The sequence below is a fragment of the Phascolarctos cinereus genome, unplaced genomic scaffold (genome assembly GCF_003287225.1).
Source record: "Phascolarctos cinereus isolate Bilbo 61053 unplaced genomic scaffold, phaCin_HiC Scaffold_5;HRSCAF=322, whole genome shotgun sequence".
NCBI classification, from domain to species: domain Eukaryota; kingdom Metazoa; phylum Chordata; class Mammalia; order Diprotodontia; family Phascolarctidae; genus Phascolarctos; species Phascolarctos cinereus.
The window spans coordinates 225,784,526-225,800,496 of NW_027555958.1; the positions used below are offsets into that span (position 1 = coordinate 225,784,526).

The 15,971-nt window shown below is 40.5% G+C and overlaps 1 pseudogene; it reads left to right on the forward strand.

Moving 5' to 3' along the window:
* Nucleotides 1-12,839: 12,839 nt before the first annotated feature.
* LOC110213555 (maestro heat-like repeat-containing protein family member 1) overlaps nt 12,840-15,971 on the forward strand; it is a 109,905-nt pseudogene continuing 106,773 nt past the window's right edge.

A 15,971-nucleotide genomic window follows, 5' to 3' on the forward strand; every position in this document is an offset into this window, starting at 1 on the left:
CATAGATAAAATCGTAGCTGTAGGGTAAAGAAGGACCATCAAGGACCATCCTGAGGAAACTCAGGATCAAAAAAACATGTGACTTGCCCAAAGTCACATACATACTAAGTAGTAAAGCCAAGATTTGAACCCAGGTCCCCTGACCGTACAAACTCTTTCCATTGTACTATATTTCCACCACGTTTGCATCATTCTGATGGCTTAGCAGAGTACCCAGTCTATAGTAAGTGAATTTCCAACATAGCATTTATCTAGGTGCTAGGATTCCTCCAGTGAAGGGTCACATGGTCAGGTCATGACCAGAACAAAGATAAGTAGTTCTTCTACTTAGATACTTGCTTATGCTTTCCTGATAGAATTTACTCTCCTGCATAGATGAGGTACCACTGTAAAGTAATGGGACCCACGATAGACCAGGCACTGTTCTCAACACTAAGGATGCAAATAAAAAATTAGAAGTCTCTGCCCAACTCCCCTGCCCAAAAGCCCATGTATTTACATTCTAGTGTGGTGGGGGAGGGAATAACATTTGCATCTATAGTAAGTGAATACAAAATGAAGGTAAGGTAGTTTGGGAAGGTAAAGCACTAGCTTCTGGGAAGACTATGAAATGCCTTTGTTGGAAAACACAGGCTCTGCTCCAAAGGAGACCAAGGATCCCAAAAGACAGAGGTGAGAAGGGACATCATTTCATGCATGCCAGACAGTCATTACAAAGGTATAGTGGTGTGACATGGAGTTCTATGTGTGAGGAAACACAAGCAGGCCGAACTGTAGGATGGGAGGGGAGTGAAATGTATGAAGACTGGAAAGGTAGGAAGGGGTCAGGTTATAAAGGGCTTTAAATGTCAGATGAAGGAATTTTATATTCGGTCCTGGAAGTAATAAGGTGCCTCTGTAGTTTATTGATTCCATATAAGACTCATAAAAATAGACAGCATTGAGTTTTGCAACAGTGGAAAGAATTGGGTTCAGGAGACCTGGCTCCTATTCCTGGCTCAGAGCCGGGTAATTCTAGGAAAGTCATCTTCTTAGCCTCAATTCTTCATCTGTAAAATGAGGGGTTTGGCTTTACTTCTCAGGTACTTCCAGCTTTGATCAAAATGTTCTATAACTATACTGTGTTATATTCACAGGAGGAGAGAGGGCAAGGGAGGGGAAACCCTGGACCTGTGATATCACTGGTGTGGAGAACTCCCAGTAAGGAAATTCACTCTACCAATGCTGACAAACTACTTTGCAACTTTCAGTCTTAGGAAGTTGTCTATAGTGAAAGGTTAAGTGAATAAGGTAAGGAAAGAAGAAATAAAGAAGGAAGGAAAGAAGGAAGGAGGGGGAAAGGAAAGAAGGAAGGGAGGGAGGGAAGGAGGATGGGAAGGAGGGAGGGAGAGAGGAAAGGAAGGAGGGAGAGAGGAAAGGAAGAAGGGAAGGAAAGAGGAAGGTAGGAGGGAAAGAAGAATAAAGGGAAGGAAGGAAGGAAAGAAGGAAGCATTCATTAAGTGCTTACTATGTGCCAGGCGCTGTGCTAAGTGTTGGAGATATAAATACAAATAAAAAGAAAGACTATCATTGTCCATAAGGAACTTACATTCATAATGTCTCACGTGTCTTAATGGGGGAAGATGGCACATAAAAGGGAGCAAATTTGGACAGAACAGTCCTGAATACCATCCTCAGATTGGACTAGGTGCCAGCTTTGGCACGTATGGCATAGGTTGTCAATCCTTCAAGAGGGTTGAAGATGGGATGAAGGTACCTAGCACACTGCATGATTTGAATGTTCAAAGGAAATCAGGAACAGGGCAGGGAAAGAGAATGAAGGTAGGGCTAGCCCAGTAGCTCCACAAAATGGAGGTTCTAGGAGGAATTTACCAAGAGGAGAAAGAGGAGAGGTGGGTCATATGGAGAAATATTTCCATGGTGAGTGGGTCACAGTGGGTGCTAGACTAATTTAGGATTAGGAGGTCCTAGGAGCTGAGGGAAGCTCCAGGATGGGCCAACAACAGAAGGCGCGTGGTTTTGAAGTGCAGAGAAACAGAGGAATGACCAGTCTAAGGTTTGGAGAGGTCAATCAAAGACGATGGTCTACCCTTTGCTTATCAATTAATAATAATAAATTAAAGAATATAATTATATATAATATAATTAATGAATAATGATGAATTGATATATTATGATTTTAAAATATTCATATTGTGCCCTAAGTTTTGGGAATAATTTTATATACATTAGCCCATTTGATCCTCACAACAATTTATCAAGGTAGGTGCTATCACCCCCATTTTACAGATGGAGAAATGGAGGATAAGAGAACTTAGATGACTTACCGAGGGTCACATAGCTTAGCAAGTATCTGAAGCAGGATTCAGACCCAAAGTTTTCATAATGCTAAGCCTAGTGGTCCATCCACTAGATCTCTCTCACCAACTCTCAGAAGCCATGCTAGTTAGCTTTTAGGGTTTGATAAGAGCACAAACTTCTAATAATTAGGTGGTAATTTCAGCAATTCCATCCAAATGATTTTGTCCAGGAGCAAAAAAAAAGAAATGTATTGCTTGGCCTAGCTTTAGAAAAGTGATTTATTTTTCCCCTGAGTTGTTTTGGAAGGCTTTGAGGCAGGAAGGGTGAGGAGTAAAACAGGTGATGGGAAATGATAAGTCTTTGCTTCAGGAAAATATATTCATTTTGCTCCTGGTTCAGAGTGCCCCTGCCAGCAGCGGAAATGTCTAGCATCATTGAGCATTTGGCAGACCTGCTGCCTGTATTGATGCCATTTGAATGGCATAAATTTCAAGTGGAAAAGTTTTCTGTCACACTCATTCATCTATTCCTCCCATAGACAGTCTGCGTAAATGGGTCTGGGTTTGATTCAGGGCCTTTTATGTCTCCAGAAGGAAGCCATATACAGAATTAGTTTTGTTTGCTTCTATCATTGGGGTGTGGGGGTGAGGTGGAAAATTGTCTGAAATGCTTGAGCAGCCTCTGCCTCCAGGACATCACACATGACATCTGCTTTGATCTTTCATCTTACTTTCTATGTCCCACTGATACTCTCACATGGGCTCATTTTCAGAGATTAATAGGGGCTTTTGGAGTGGGAGTGGGAGGACATGCTGGTGGTAGGGGGAGAGATCTCTCAGTGATGTAGTCAAAACAAACAAATAAATCAACACTACAAGTTAGCCCAGGAGAGATAGGTTCTAGGCACAGTTCTGCCACTAACTAGTTGTCTGACCTTCAGCAGGTCACTTTCCTCACTTTGGGCCTCCATTTCCTTACTGTAAACTGAGAGGACTGAACTAGATTATAAAACATGTACCTTTTAGATAATGGCTGGGATATTACCTTACCAATTCTGAGGTGGGAATGTGGGCCAGCAGGGTAATCCACTGCCATTTCTCTCAAGTAGTGATGAATGATCCCTCAGAAAAGAGGAATTCAGAGTCAATAACCCTGAATACCACCCCCAGACTGGACTAGGTACCAGCTTTGGCATGTATGGCAAAGGTTGTCAATCCTTGAATTATACCATGTTCATGATAACTAACATTTTAAGGTTCAGAAAGCACTTGAGATATTTAGCCCACTTAATCTTCACAACAGCCTGGTGAAGAACATAGTATAATTTGGATTCCTCTGCCAGAAGAGTGCCAGATTTCAAGGCACAGAGATAGAGACACAGAGACAGTGACAGATGTACAGAGATAGAGAGATAGAAAGAGACAGAGACAGAGAGACAGGGATAGGAGAGAGAGAGGATGGGAAGGAGGGAGGGAGAGGGAGAGAGAGAGAGAGAGAGAGAGAGAGAGAGAGAGAGAGAGAGAGAGAGAGAGAGAGAGAGAGAGAAAGGGAGAGGGAGAGAGAAGAGGGGGGGAGAGAGAGAGAGAGAGAGAGAGAGAGAGAGAGAGAGAGAGAGAGAGAGAGAGAGAATGGGAAGGAGAGAGGGAGAGAGAGAGGATGGGAAGGAGGGAGGGAGAGGGAGGGAGGGAGGGAGAGAGAGAGAGAGAGAGAGAGAGAGAGAGAGAGAGAGAGAGAGAGAGAGAGAGAATGGGAAGGAGGGAGAGACAGAGAGAGAGAGAGAGAGAGAGAGAGAGAGAGAGAGAGAGAGGGAAGGAGGGAGAGAGAGAGAGAGAGAGAGAGAGAGAGAGAGAGAGAGAGAGAGAGAGAGAGAATGGGAAGGAGGGAGAGACAGAGAGAGAGAGAGAGAGAGGGAAAGAGAGACAGAGACAGAGGATGGGAGGAAGGGAGAGGAAGAGACGGAGAGAGAGAAAAAGAGAGAGGATGGGAAGGAGGGAGGGAGAGAGAATCAATAGATATAACCATGAAGTTTATTGATAGTATGAAAACAAGCATATCCTGGAGCCAGTTCATATTGGCTGAAGAAAACCAATTATTAAATGTTTAGTGTGAGCATTTTCAACTTGGAAACCAGAAAATGCTACAAATCAGGATTTGATTTATTATTTGTTTGTTTACTTTTTTGATTGGCTAGATTCAAAAAAGATTGAGAAAATGGTAATAACACTAAAAACCAATTTGTGGGCAAAGGACATTTTAAGGATCTATGCACCCAACTGCCTCACCTCTGTCCAGGGTCTCAATAATGGTTCCAGTTCTAAGAAGTAAAGCAACATCCATCATGGTCCCAGGGAACCAGCCTTGCTCAGAAATGAAGATGTATTCTACGACAGTGCACATCAGTTAAGGAGAGCAATGTTTCATATGCAGGAGCTTGGAGGGAGCTGGAGTCATTGATAAATGCACCAATCCAAGGCAAGCAGATCCCAGTCACTTTTGAAGAGATCAACCACAAATAGGCTAAATAAGGCAAAACACTAGGATTGGTTGAATCCATTCTGTGTAAAAGGGCGACACATATAATGTACTCATCAGCAGTCCTATCTGTTTCTGCCTATGTGTCACACCTCCTCCCTCAAGGGGAAGGGGCCCAGTCTCTCTATGTATTTGAGAAATGAGACCTTTACCTGAGAAACTGTCTATAAATTCCTCCCTGCCCCCAATTTTCTGCTTTCCTTTTGATCTTAGCTACATTGATTTTATTTGTATAAAACCTTTTTAATTTAAAACTCTTCTTGCAGATAATATGATGATATACTCTGAAAATCCCAAAGATTCAACTAAAAAGTTTGTTGAAACAATTAATAATTTTAGCAAAGTAGCAGGATATAAAGTAAACACAGGATTCCTATATGTCACCAACAAAACCCTGCAAGAAGAGATAGTAAGAGATACTCCATTTAAAATAACTCTAGACAATATAAAATACCTGGAGGTACACCTGCCAAAACAAACCCAGGAAATATACGAACAAATTATAAAAAAAAAATTTTATACAAATAAAATCAAATTTAAATAATTGGAGAAATATTAATTATTCATGGGTAGGCAGAGCCAATATAAAAAATGACAATTTTAGCTAAATTTATGTATTCAATGCCATCCCAGTTACATTATCAAAAAATATGTGTTTTTTTTGCTTTTTGGTGAGGCAATCGGAATTAAGTGACTTGCTCAGGGTCACACAACTAGTAAGTGTCTGAGACCACATTGGAACTCAGATCCTTCTGACTCCAAGGCCAAAGCTCTATTCACTGTGCTACCTAGCTGCCCCCTCAAAAAAATATTTTAATGAATTAAAAAAATAATAAAAATTCATTTGGAAGAACAAAAGGTCAAGAATATAAAAGGAACTAATAAAAAAATGGAAAAGAATTTAGCAGTACCAAGGCTTAAACTACATTAAAATGTAATAATTATCAAAACTATTTGGTGCTGGCCAAGAAATACAAAGGTACAATGGAACAGAGTAAACATACAATTTACAGCAGCAAATGACTATAGTAACCTTGTGTTGGACAAGTGTAAAGACTTAAATTTTTGGCATAGGAATTCATTATTTGGTGAAAAATTGTTGGGAAAGCTGGAAAGCATCTGGCAGAAATTGGGCATAGACCAAAATTTTACACCATTTACCAAGATAAGGTCAAAATGGATAAATGACCTAGATATAAAGGGAAATAGCATAAGAAAATTTGAAGAACATGGAACATATTACCTATCAGACTTAGGGACAGATGAACAATTTAGAAATAAACAAGAGATAGAGAGCATTGTGAGGTGTAAAATGGTTAATTTCAATTACATTAAATTTAAAAAATAGTACTAATAAAACCAATGTAGCCTGGGGCATTTTTTTTAAACAACCTTTAATCTAGGAATAAGATAGCATTTGTTAAGTACTTAGACGCCAGGTGTTGTGCTACACCCTAGGAATGCAAATATGAAAGATAGACAGGTTTGCCCTCAAGAAGTTTACATTCTCATAGATGGTAGCCAAACAATAGGAACAAGAGTCTAAGGGGCAGCTAGGTGGTGCAGTGGATAGAGCACCGGCCCTGGATTCAGGAGGAATTGAGTTCAAATCTAGCCTCAGACACAACACTTACTAGTTGTGTGACCCTGGGCAAGTCACTTAACCCTATTGCCTAGTCAAAAAAAAAAGTCTATTGCAGGAGTCTGCCCTTTCCTCATGTTTCTGTCCACTGAATAGCATCATAACTCTCAGTGTTTTTACCCTAGCCAAGTTGGGAGGGTAGAAAGGAGGCCTCACCTGAAGTTCATCCTAGGAGGAAACCCAACTAAAACTATGGTTACCCAAGGAGAAGACGCATTCTCCTACTTCCCGGAGCAGAAGTAGGCAGGAGAGGAAGAGAGCCAGGAAGCCAATGTGATAAGTACTATCACTTCTTCCACAAGGGGTATTGATGAGATAATGTATCCCCAGGAATGTGCAATCAGCACTTTCTAAATTTTCTGCCCTGGAGAAGAGGACTGACTGTCCCATCCTTGCTCTAGCTCTGCCACTCAGTCTATGTAAGGTGAGTCAACAAAGCCACCTGTGGCTGCTTCTGCTTTTTCTTTAGGTGCCTGAATTCCTCAGATACAAGACAGAGAAGTCTGGGAGGGTAAACAAGGAGTTTGCAATTGATTTGCAAAGCCAATCAGGAGGAAAAGATATTTTCCCGGGAAGAGGAGGTAAATATGGCAAAAGTGATAAAAGAGGAGCATGATTCACACAGTAGGGTTTGGAACTAACCAGAGAGAGGGTATAGGTGATAATCCTGTAATAAATGGAAAAATTCAATTCAAGAAGGAATCAATGTAGAAAAGGAGAGGGAGAGGAATATACAAAAAGAAGGAAGGAGAAAAAACAAAGGCGGACAAGAGTTCATCTTGTTCTGCTTGACTACAAAGGGAAGACAGGAACAAAGGACTGAAGCTGCAGAGAATTAAATTTGAATTGTCTGTCTATGAAAACTTCCTAATAATTAGCCATCCCAAAATGGAATGGCTTTCCTCATAAGGTAATGAGCTCCCCATCACTGGAAGTCTTCAAGCAGAGGCTTGATGATATTTGATGGAGATGCTGTTGTGGGAATTCTTACTTAGGTATAAGTTGGAATAAATGACCTCCAAGGTCCCTTCCAACTCCAAGATTCCATGATTCTGCATAGCCTTCCTGACCTTCCTTCCCAGCTATCCCCATCCCTCCACTCCACCACTAACTATTTTGTGAACTTGTTTAAGTGACCTAACCTCCCTGACCTCATTTGCTTCATCTATATAATGGGGCTAATGAACAGCCAGAAAGTAGGCAGCTGGGCCACATGTTCTCCCAAGTGCTTTCTGACTATAGGAACACTACCTATCTCATAGGAAAAGGTGAAAAAATTACTTTTTAAACCTACATGAGTTTAAGTTTTTATTTCCTATGTTTGCTGGTTGGTTCCCAACTCTGAGTCTGTTCTTCTCACCTTTCCTCACAACCCAGGATAAAATTTCTGGCCCAGACAGCCTCTGCCATAAGTTTTCATCAGCAGAAAGTTGATGAATCCTCCACCTTGAAGGGAGGCACTGTTTCATGCTTATATTTGTATCTATAATGCCTAGCACAACCACTGGCATACAGAGCGGGCACTTAAAAGTTCTCTTTTTTTTTTTGATTGATTGATTGACTGACACTGACAAACTTCAGTCTTGCCCTCATTTCTCACCCTGTGTCAGCATATTCCCACCAGCTGTCCCCCACATTCCATCATTCAATTTCTATTCAGATAAAACTCTGCTGGGCCAACCATCAAGTTAAAATTCTCTGCCTTCTCTATTTTATCTCCCTCTGTAATTTCATCAGCTTTCTTCCTCAACAGTTCTTCCCCTCCTTATCTCAACTTAATCAGAACATCTAATCATCTTTGGGATCTCTGTTTCAAATCCAAATTCCATGAAGCCAAAACCTCTATTTTTTTTTCCCTGCTGAGATCCAGGTCTTTCTTATTCTGCTGTCTCTTTACCTAACTGGCCTTGTCTAGTTTGAAAAAGGAATTGTTCTAAAGACTTAATTTACCCCTATTCACTAAACTGCCAATAAGCATTCATTAAGATTATAAAGAATCAAGAGAGGCAGCAGGGATAAAGGGATGCTCTTGGATTCAGAAAGACTGAGCCTTAATTTTTGCTTCAGACACATATTTGCTGTGGGACCACAAGTCATTTAAACTCTTCTTGTTCCCAAAAGACTGTTAGTTCCAGATAACTTGTCAATCTGCATCAAATGGGGACAATTTCTTCACTGGAATTTCCCTACCGTATGTTGAGGTAGGTGCTACCCAATGAAATCACAGGTTAAAATTAAAAAAAAAAAACACTGTGTAAGGATCTGTGCTAAGCCAATAGTTGTTAAAATTAGACCTGGGCCTTCCCCCACCTTTCTTCCTCCCAGGAACCTAAAATGTAGTAAAATACATACAGATTTATACACATATAACTCATTTAGACTGGACTTTGAAAAACATCTAAGAGAGAGAGGAGAAGGGCTTATGGGAGTTCATTGAGCAGCTAGGTGGTATAGTTGATAAAGTACTGGGCCTGAAGTCAGGAAGCCTCATCTTCCTGAGTTCAAATCCAGCCTCAGACACTTACTAGCTGTATAACCCTGGCAAATCGCTAACCCTGTTTGCCTCAGTTTCCTCATCTGCAAAATGAGCTGGAGGAGGAAATGGCAAACCACTCTAGTATCTTTGCCAAGAAAACCTCAAATGGGGTCAAGAAGCGTCAGACATGACTGAAAAAAAGACTTAACAACAGCAACAAATATGGGAGTTCAAATGGAGATCACTTCCTGCTGGAGAAAAAAGGAAGAGCTTCATGGAGGAAATTACGTTGGAGCTGGATCTCATAAAAGGTTAGTGTCAGGGAAAAAGATTTAGGTTTCATTTTATGTAGGCAATGGAGAGACAACAATAACAAGTAACAGCATACATTTATATGGCAATTAAAAGTTTGCAAATATTATCTCATATCTTCACAATAACCGTAGGAGGTAGAGACTATTATTAAACTAAAAGGTTTTTTATGAGAATAGTGAGGGGAATCAAAGGAGGGGAAAGACTACATGGAAGGATGAGGTCAGGTTGGAGAGAGACATCTTTTTTTTTTTGAGTTGCCCAGGATAACACAGCTAGTAAGTGTTATGTGTCTGAGGTCAGATTTGAACTCAGGTCCTCCTGAATTTAGGGCCAGGGCTCTATCCACTGTGCCACCTAGCTGCCCCATGGAGAGAAACATCTTAAAGGACTTTTGTCATTCATTATAACACTTGTTATGGTAGTGAACTTGTGGTGAAGATGTGTATTGAAAATATTACTTCAAATTCCTCTTTCACTTGTCTGGCAACAAACAAGGAAAATACTTTGAGTGATCTAGGTAGGACCATGAAAGAGGGAAAAAAGGAATTGGGTTTGTACTTAGCTGGGTTCAAAAGCTTCATTAGTCTCCTGGAAATGTGCTTATCATGGTTCCTAGTACATAGCTAGTGCCTAATAAATGCCTTTTTTTTTCATTCATTCAACATCAGTACTTCAGTATCTCAATAATCTATAACCTACGCATATCACAACCAATATGGATCAAAATCAAATTCTATGACTATAGCAACTGCATTAGGGTTTGTTTGTTTTTCAAGACTCCTCAAAGTTTGGATATAAGTCAATAAAAAAGCTTTATTAGTGTGGAAGTCTGAGCCTGGCTTAGGCTGGGTTGGTACCTCAGGTTTGAGGTTGGAGCAAAATAAGACACTTGTAACCCTGCTAATAAAAGGAGATTTACTTAGTCATAGCATCGGAAGGACATTCAGGCCAGGGAAAGGATGCTGACTCAATTGCTTGAAGTTCCTATATTTCTGTTTCTGTGTTGCCCATAGTAGTCTGCTAATCGAATGTCTAGAGATCATCCAAGGCTCCTCCTGGCCTTTTTTTTTTAATATTCAAATGACCAGGAAGCTACAACAATACCCTGAGCCTTTAGCCCCCTGAGCCAATTAAGTCCCAAGCATGGTTTCGATACCTATTAAGAAAAAGAATTAACCCAGCCCATATTGTGAAGACTTTGGTAGACCATAATTTTTATTACAAGCCATGGCTTGAAAAGGTCACTTGAATGCCAGCATTGCTCCATTATCCAAGTAACCTTTCCCTTCTGTCTTAATTATCCAGAATATCTAGAATATTAAGGGGAAAAAAGAGAGGTAATGATTTAGATCACAAGCTATTTGATCTGGCCTGGGGAAGAAAAGCTGCTGTGTTTAAAGAGGGAGTTCAGGGATTTGCTAATCAACAGTAACCTTAGGGGCTTGAGACAGAGCATCTCTTGAGTGGACCTTCCACAAGAACTAGGTTAAAGGGAAAACCTAAACACAAAGGGAGAAGACGCGAAAACAAAGTCACTCATGTTAAGATGGAAGATGCAGGGTGCTTCTTTTTGCCTCCACACTATAATATAAGACAGAGTATATAGGGTGTTCAAGGAGTTCTTCTGGTGTGAGGGCTTGCCGAGCCCAGCATTGCTCATCCACCTTTCACCCAACTCTCACCTGTGGCTTCAAGGGGCTATAGCGTGTACAGTGGCCATACCCCAGCTAAAACCATCTCAGCAAATGGGATAAACCAGGTTGAGGAGTAACCAACAGGCTTCAAGCCTGTCCGTGATTTAGGGGGATGTCTACCTTGAGCATGTGAAGACTTCCTCCAGCAGAACGAGTGGATGAGAACAATTTGTTCCAATGGCCATGAAGGTGGCTGAAGCAGCTGTTGTGAAGCACCTACAGTAGGCCTGTACAACATTTGGCCAGCAGGCCACTTATGGTCTGTGAAAGGATTTCATGTGGCCTGCGAAAAATACAGAAGATGTAGAACAGGCCTGCACAACATACCACTCATGGGCCACTTTGGCAGGCCACAAGCGACCCACAGGCCACACATTGTGCAGGCCTGGCCGAGAGCTTAGTTAGGCATCAAAGATGCCAAGGTCATCCACTTCATCCTGGGCCATCACCAGTCATCCTGACTTTCATCTTGCCACTGGACTTTGATAACTCAGGAAAAGGGAGTGAAGTTGATGACTTGGTGCAACTCTGCCTCACTGAAATCCAATTCACGAAGGAGTCAAGACATCACCCCCTTAAGTCATTGGTCCTCTTCAAAAACAAAGGACTAATAACAACAATAATAACATAAGACAGGAAGATCGGTACCAGGGTAAACCCCAGGCAAAATACGAGAGGAAATTTTAGAAGTCATAGATTACTATCACGGGAAAAAAGTGAGATGAGGGATGGTTCATAGAAGGTTCCACTAAAGATAATGACACTTGAATTGGATCCTGAAAGAAGAAAGATCCAGGGGCAGCTAGGTGGCATAGTGAATAGAGCACCGGCCCTGGAGTCAGGAGGACCTGAGTTCAAATCCAGCCTCAGACACATAACACTTACTAGCTGTGTGACTCTGGGCAAGTCACTTAACCCTAATTGCCTCACGAAAGAAAGAAAAAAGAAAGAAAGAAAGAAAGAAAGAAAGAAAGAAAGAAAGAAAGAAAGAAAGAAAGAAAGAAAGAAAGAAAAAGAAGAAAGACCCAAAAGTAGGTGAGGATTCCATTCTAGGCATGGAAGTTGGTGTGAGCAAAAGAGATACAGAAATGGGGGATGGCAAGATGAGAACAGAAGACAGAGAATAGTCCAGTTGAGAGAAAACGTAGAATATGAGCTAATACTGGAGCCTGGTGAAGTAGGTTAGTTCACCGAGAGCCTTGACTGCCAAGACTCACAGTTCAAGCTTGATTTGGTGGGCACTAGGGAATAACATAAGTTTTTTTAGTAGAAGGGTGGCATGACCACATAGTACAATAGAAAAAAATATTAGAGCTTGGGCAGCCAAATGAAAGTTGACTTGGAAAGAACATAGAATGGGAACTAGAAGACCAGTTAGGAGGCTACTGTAATAGAATAGGAAAAAGAAAGTAGTTATAGTGGAAGTGAAAGAGAGGGGAATGGTGGGAGAAATATGGTAGAAGTGGAAATCACCCGACTTGCTAAGTGATTCAAAGGTGAAGGTGAGGAGAAGGAAAAATCAAAAGACAGCTTTGAGTTTCCAAGCCTAAGTAACTGGGAGGATGATGGTGCCATTAATAGAAATAGGTATGTTAGGGGGAGGTGTGTGTTGGGGGTAGAGAAATTTTTGTACTGTACATGGCATGGTGAAAAATCAAGCTGCTTGAGGAGTAAGCACATATCCTTTTGTTTACCATGTATGTGGAACAGTAGAATTACAGCAAAGTATAATAACATAAAGAGAAGAGTGCTCAACTATTGAGGTTATGATGCATTCCTGCCATAGTACTTGTTTCCAACCCCAAAATAATTTTTATATTTGTCTCCTTCTGACCCTGGATAGAGTGGCCTGGACTTGTGAACAACAGTATTTCCTTTCATGGAGGTAAAAACAGACCTTCCAGACCCAACCTACATGTTCCAAGAGCTGTATTCACCGGTAAGGAGATCTCAGGGTCTTGGTGAAGTCTACCTAGGACCCTTTCTCCTAAAAATGCATGATAGAATTTAAAATGGAGTGCTTTGGCTTATAGGCAAGAAGTTGCTAGAAGATCTTATGATCCAGTACCTTAGCTCTAGGCAAAATTGTAAGTAAACCATTCTCATTCTTTAAATAATTATTCTAGTCTTATTTTCAGTGAAAGTGGTTCTTCAACATCTCTTAGCTTTGTTCTGATGTTTAACAGCTTGTCCTTAAAAAGTCCCTCCTTAGGTATCATTTGAGTACTTTCAGCTGCAATTTAAGCCCATTTTCTTGAGTGCAATTCACATGCTCCTTAAGAATATATTTTAAAATTTAAAATATTTTTATCTTATTCTATGTCTTCTGTACCTCTCCTACATACCCATATAGACAGCCATACATATGTGACACAGTTTACAGAGCTGGCCTCAGAGTGTCCTAGGAAGACCTGGGATCAAGTTTGGCTTCTGACACAAGCCAGCTGTGTGACCCCAAGTGAGTTTTTGAACTCTCTATACCCTATATGGGTCAAATACAAGGCTATTGAATCCTCTAGGGGGTTAAATAGATAGGGTTGTCAAATATGCCACCCAAGTCTCTGTATCACTCCCAAGTGCTTCCTGAACCATACTAAAATGTATATTTAATATTTAACAAAATAAATAAAAATATAATACAACATATATGACATTAATATGTGGTTTTCTAAGTCAATATGAGCCCTATGGGGAATCTTTATATATGTTTAGTGGCTCTATTTGTATTTGAATTTGACACACTGCTCTACACAATTCTCTAAGACTGTAAGGTAAAGAAAAGTTGATGTCCCTGCATTGGTGGAGGACACTTGCACACCAGGAGCTCCACACAAAAAAGAAATAACAGATTAGAATCAAAATACACAAACATACACAAATAAGTATGTGTATTATATGTACACTTGTACATATAATACACATTATATATGCCCATATACATGGTGATATACACATACATACGTGTGTCCATAGGTATAATATATACATTATACATGTATGTATATGAAAGACAGAAAGAGATGCAGAGACAAAAGCAGACATGGAGTGAGATAGAGACACAGAGAAGAACACAGAGAGAGAGAGAGAGAGAGAGAGAAAGAGAAAGTTGGTCTCAATGTCAGGAAGACATGAGTTCAAATCCCACATATTGGCTATGTGACCCTAAGCAAGTCGCTTACCCAGAGCATTCTCTAATACTGTAAGTTGCAAAGCAGTTACTGATTTGCTTTGACAGAAGAAATTCCTTCCTGGGATCTTCCAATATCAGTGAACTCACAAGTCTAGTAGAGAGAGAGAGAGAGAGAGAGAGAGAGAGATGGACGGACGGATGGATGGATGGAGGTAGAGATATATAAGCTCTCTGGACCGCAGTTTTTCTTCTCTTTATAAAATGAGAACATTGAACTCTATGGTCTCTTTCAGTTCAGACAGTCTTTGATTCTGTAGATCATTTATTCAACAAACATTTATTGAGTACTTTTCTATTTTAATTGACTTATTAAAAAATTCTATATTGTTTTTGGATATGATGATTCCCCAAGGAGCTCATTTATCTTCCTCAACTCTCTTCTGAAATCTTAAAGCTATTTCCTATATTGAGCCATCTCATATAACTCACATGCCACCCTCCCAACAAGTAGAATGCATTCTCCTAGACATGCTATTATATCTCTAGTCTAAAATATAGTTTGGTCCCAATAGACTTTGGTCACCTCTTCTCACTCATTATTTTCTCCATTTTTCCTGTGCATCCATCAATGCCTTCCTTTCTCTAATCTTGCCTTTTGTAGTCAATGGAGTGCTTTGTTTCCACAGCTAACCTTTCCTTCTGCTGGAATTCCAAGCAAACAGGTGCAGACAATCCTTGTCAGACTTTTAGATTTGGGTAAGCAACAATTAATCAATAAATATTTTTTAAATACCTACTATGTGCTATGCATGGGGCAGCAGGTGGAACTGAGGTGGGATAGAGCTCCCAACCTGGAGTCAGGAAGACCTGAGTTCAAATCTAGCTTCAGATACTTACTAGCTGTGTGAACCTGGGCAAGTCACTTCACCCCCTTTGCCTCAGTTTCCTCATCTGTAAAATGAGCTGGAGAAGAAAATAGCAAACCACTCCAGTATCTTTGCCAAGAAAATCCCAAATGGGATCATGAAGAGTTAAACACAACTGAAACAACTGAACAACAATAACAATGTGCCATGCACTGAAAACATTCCTCCCTCCTCCCTCACTGATTTATCCCCCTTCTGTCCTGGCTATACTCTGAGAAGAAACCATGCTGAACCTCAATGTCTTTTTCCTATAGGTTCTGAGCACCTGGAGAAGTTACTTGCCTTCTTATTTCTGAAAATTGAGGAGAATGAGGAAAATGAAGCTGTCTTCTGCTGGCTTATTGGGGTCCTGGAAGACCTGGTGAAGTCTAACCGTAAGTGACTGCAGTGAAAGACAGTTAGGGATCCTTCTAATCACTGAATATGATAGAACGCTATGTAACCAAGACGCTTTTTTGAGTTTACTCTCTATCATCAAAATACCCTTATAAACAGTTGCTGCTGAGCCATTTCAGTCATGTCCAACAGTTCGTGACTCCATTTGGGGTTTTCTTGGCAGAGGTACTGGAGTGGTTTGCCATTTCCTTCTCCTGTTCATTTTACAGATGAGGAAACTGAGGCAAACAGGGTCAAGTGACTTGGCCAGGGTCACACAGTTAGTAAGTATCTGAGGCCAGATTTGAACTCAGGAAGATGAGTCCTCCTGACTCAAGGCCTAGCACTCTATCCACTACGGTGCCACATAACTATATTTGCTCTATAATTGTCTAGGACTATTCTTAGGAAAGGACTTTTTAAAAAAATAATTAATTTATTTATTTTTTGTTTCAAAATTCACTTCCATAAGATTTTGAGTTTTAAATTTTCTCCCTCTCCTTCTCCTCCCCTCCACCATGAGGGTGTGCAATCTGATGTAGGCTCTACTCATACATTGATATTAAGCATATTTTCCTAT